This window comes from Antrostomus carolinensis, unplaced genomic scaffold, assembly GCF_000700745.2.
Source record: "Antrostomus carolinensis isolate BGI_N321 unplaced genomic scaffold, ASM70074v2 scaffold33246, whole genome shotgun sequence".
Classification (NCBI taxonomy): Eukaryota; Metazoa; Chordata; class Aves; order Caprimulgiformes; family Caprimulgidae; genus Antrostomus; species Antrostomus carolinensis.
Genome location: NW_010324616.1, coordinates 5,850 through 9,991, shown reverse-complemented (window position 1 = coordinate 9,991; position 4,142 = coordinate 5,850).

Below are 4,142 nucleotides of genomic sequence, written 5' to 3'. Positions count from 1 at the left end.
TACAAAGCTCCATTTCATTTTAATCCAAATATGTTCCTCTACAGGTTGGTGGAGATCTAATTAAGATTTTCTCTCTCTTCAGCTTTCAATCCCTATTTGTAATTCTTGCTGTCTTTCAGGGCCTTTTGGCTGTTCAGGGTTTGCTTTTCATTTTTAAGGACAGTCACCTCCCGAGAGCCACCAGAGACCAAATCCTCTGCTCATCTGCAGTCCCTTGCACATCCTCAAGGAGCCCAGAAAGTGCAGCTATTCCAATTTGGTCATTTTCTTTTCCAGAAGCAAAGCAGAGGCGCAGAGTGGGATGCGGCCATAGGTTACCCTGGAACAGAAGGGACATCAGCCCCAGGCAGGGGCTTTGCAGGACGTTGGTCTCAGCCGGCCTCACTCAGCATCTGGTGCAGGGACATGGACTCCTCCATGCCCACACATCCCTCCATCCCACTGGCAGTGAGCAATGACCTGAGTTACCTTCCTTAGAGATCCCCACCAGTGACCCTGAAATGGATCCCCGACGGCTGCGTGCGTCAGTACTGTGTTAAGTGGGGGTTGCTCACCGTCCCCATCCCCAGCCGAATGCTTTGGGCTTGTCTTTCCTTTTGAGGGAAAAAATGAAGAGTATGTAGAGTACAAAACATACCAACTGAGTAACTGCTGTCTAGGTTTTAAACATGTGATACCTACTTGTATCGAGTACACACAACAGGAGTTAAAATCTCTCTTCTTTCAAGAAGCATCCAGCCAACGCCCTCAGACACATGGTCTGAATGTTGGGATTGTCCTGTGCAGGGACAGCAGTTGGACTCCATGATCGTTGTGGGTCCCTCCAAACTCACAACATCCTATGATCTTCTATGATACTATGATTCTAAGTTCCAAGATTCCAGTAAATTTCCACTATTAAATGCAGTTTAATTGAGTGGGACTTAAACTGTTTTCTGCCTACATCCTGCCAATGCTGTCTTCTTTTAATTCAAAACCAGCTCTTTTAAAACTTAATATTCTCAATAGATTAATTTATTGTATTTATTAAAAGTTTGTACATTGAATACTCTGAAGACTGTTCAGAAGCCTGTACCCTAATAGGGCACTAAACACACACTGGGCACTTGAAAGGAGCCTTCTACAACACAGACCTTCCAACCAACCAGACAATCTTCACATGCTGACAGCGGTTCTGTCCTGACAGATGTTGCTCTTGCAGGTTCCTCGGGCTGCTGGAAGCTTCCCTGTAACTGCGTGTAGAAGATGTTCATTCTGCCCAGAGAACAAGCATGAACACGCCTGGGTAAACATACAGCCACAGATACGCCCTTTCCATTTCCAAAACACTATTGCAATGCTCATGTCAGTCTCCCATCCTATCTCACGCAGGAGAATCTCACATCATATGAAAACCTTGATTTGCATGAATCAAACTCGGCTCTTACTGCGTTTAGCTGAGAAGCTTGATCCACCCCTTTCCCTTGGAAGTCCTGTGTGAATCAGGCCTCAGTGTTTCTGATTTTTCAAAGGTACACCAGCAGTCTTTGACACAAATCATACTTTGTAAGATACCTTAATTGGAGTTCATTTTCTTTTGATTAAGGGAACAATCAAATAGGAAACAAAGTTCAAAGCAGCAATGAGAGAAGACAGCACAAGCAGCGTTGCCACGATCTGCACTTGAGAGACAAGCAAAGTGACTTCCTGTCCTTACAGTTACTTACAGGTGCTCTGAGAACACAACAAATCTACACCAGCCCTGTAATTTTCGTGTTAGAACAATCCCATCCTCTGCAGTAGCATCAGCTGGGTTTGCTGGTAACACGCACAGCTCGTGGCTGCCATCAGGGTAAACTCAGCCTTCTGCAGCAGCACAACGTCCTACAGCCACACGTGCCCCATGTGAACCCCAAGTGGGCACAGCAGCTGCTCTTTGGTTTGAGTGGTTCCTCACTCAGATATGTAGGTATTTCTTTTTATGTCCCTGTATAGATAAATCTCACAAATAAAATATTTCCCAACAGCCCTTCTGCATTTCTTAGCAGTTCTAAAGAACTCGGGCCAACCTTTCCCCATTAAACACCCCAGCAGGTACTTTCCAGGTGGTGTTTCCCAAGGCCACCTCCCACCCCATTCCTGGCTCTGTCCATCCGAGGAGCACTGCAGCGTGCTGTGGGCAGGCAGCACCGCTGGAAGCCGAGCACCAGGAGCGGTGGGTGAAGGATGGGTGGGCTGTAACACAGCTTGACACCCTGCACAGCTCTGCCAGCACAGCAGCATCCACGCTGCTCTCGTGTCAGCGTGGGTTTGTTTCCCACAGCCAGCACAAGTCTTACTAAAAATACAGCACTAATCATTTTGCATACACCAGTGAAGCCATCAAGTTTCACGATCTCATCACTGCACTATGTTTTACTCTTTTCCACTGTATTTTAATGACTTCTGCCTTTCAGGCACAGGGCCTCTCTTCACCCTCCTCCCCATGTCAGGAAGTATGAAGGGATTGTTGGGAGTGTGCTGGAGGCTTTGCAGAACAAAGAGACAGTCCTTGCCCTAAGGAGCATAACACATTGCTTTAGATCTATTGCAACAAAGCAGAGTATGTACAAAGTAGGACAGAAAGAAAAGCCGTAGTGAACTGGGCTGTACGGCTTTGAAGGCATGTTTCCGCCTGCAAGTTTGCTGAAAACTATTTTGCTGTGTTTTGCTTCCTTGGAGCGAGCACCACAATCCCTCTCATGAGAGCAGAGGGCGGGCACTGAATCAGGATGGGGAAGGGAGTTACAGTTTCAGCTGCAGCGATGCCCAAACGCTTCAGTCCTGCCCCGCTGCTCACATGGTTCTGATCACAGGGAGCATCTTCAAGTGAGGTCTGTGGGTCACAGCTGGAGGAGAGACAAAAAGGGGCCTGAGCCAACATCAGGGGCCACCAAGAAGGGCTAGAGGTCATGGATTAGACAGCAGGTCGGATATGAAGGAAGCAAAGGAGCCAGGTAGAAGCTTGAAAGCAAGAACACAAGCATTAAACTTGCTTCAGTGTGGGAGTAGCAAGCAGAAAGGTTCAGATCAGCAGGTCAAGCAGATAATTTTAGCTGGTAATTTAAAGGAGTTGGAGCAGGCTCTGTGTGCTGAAGAGGCCAGCAAGTAAGAGTAGAGAAGATTCTGCATGGAGTCGCAAGGAGAGCTGCTCGCCACTAGCCCAAGGAAAAGGTTACACTTTGGATATGTGTTAGGAAAAGCCCACTGGCATTCAGAGAGCTCTTGGGTGCACAGAGAGAAAACAGGGAAGGAGTCACCTACTAGTAGCAAGACTTAATGGTGAGGAAGACAGCGGCATTACCACAGTAAACACGGTGGTGTGTGTAAGGAACCATCAGGTGTGCCACGTTAACCATAACTGATGGTCAGCAAGAGAAGGAGGTTTTCCTCTTTCCACTGTCCTCTGTATTTTCCTATTCAGCAGCACCTAGAAAGTCTTGGCCGATTGATTTATAGTGGGGTCATGACAAACTAGGCTACATGAGAAGAGACAGGCAAAGGTCTGCTGCTAGCTGTCTGCCATTTATCTCTGCGAGCAGCTCATAACGTTTGTAATCTTTTATCTGACATTAAACATCCCATCATTTTTTTTAAATGAACAGTTTGAAAAGTCTGAAGAATTTTCTAACTATGAGTTGCCCCAGCAGGTCACACGGTGCTCAGTGCCAGCTGTGTAATGTTCATTATTTGATTTAGGATCACCAGAGTGGAAGTGACCTCAAGAGGTTGAATCCAACCTCCTCCTCCAAGAAGTCTGTTCAGTATTCTCTGTTCTTACAGATATTCATAGCAGTGAATTTGTTTAATATCATTAGCAGAAAATAGGCACAAAAGAGCAACACATGAACCAAAACGGGTGGTACCAGTGCGAGCAGCGCTGAAACTAATTACCCTAACAACATGATTTCAAAATCATGGAAAATATTGCAAGGTTTGCTCAGCCTCGGACACAGCATAAGCACCAAGGTTTCGATCAGGAGGCACTGAGCTTCGTTGGCGTTTGGGGATGGTAAGCAGTCTGCCCTGCACTGAGCATCGCTGAAGCCCACAGCCACCTTCATCCCCTGCCAGGGATTTACACAGAAATCCTTGACACCTCGGGCAGGAAACTTCATTCCTGC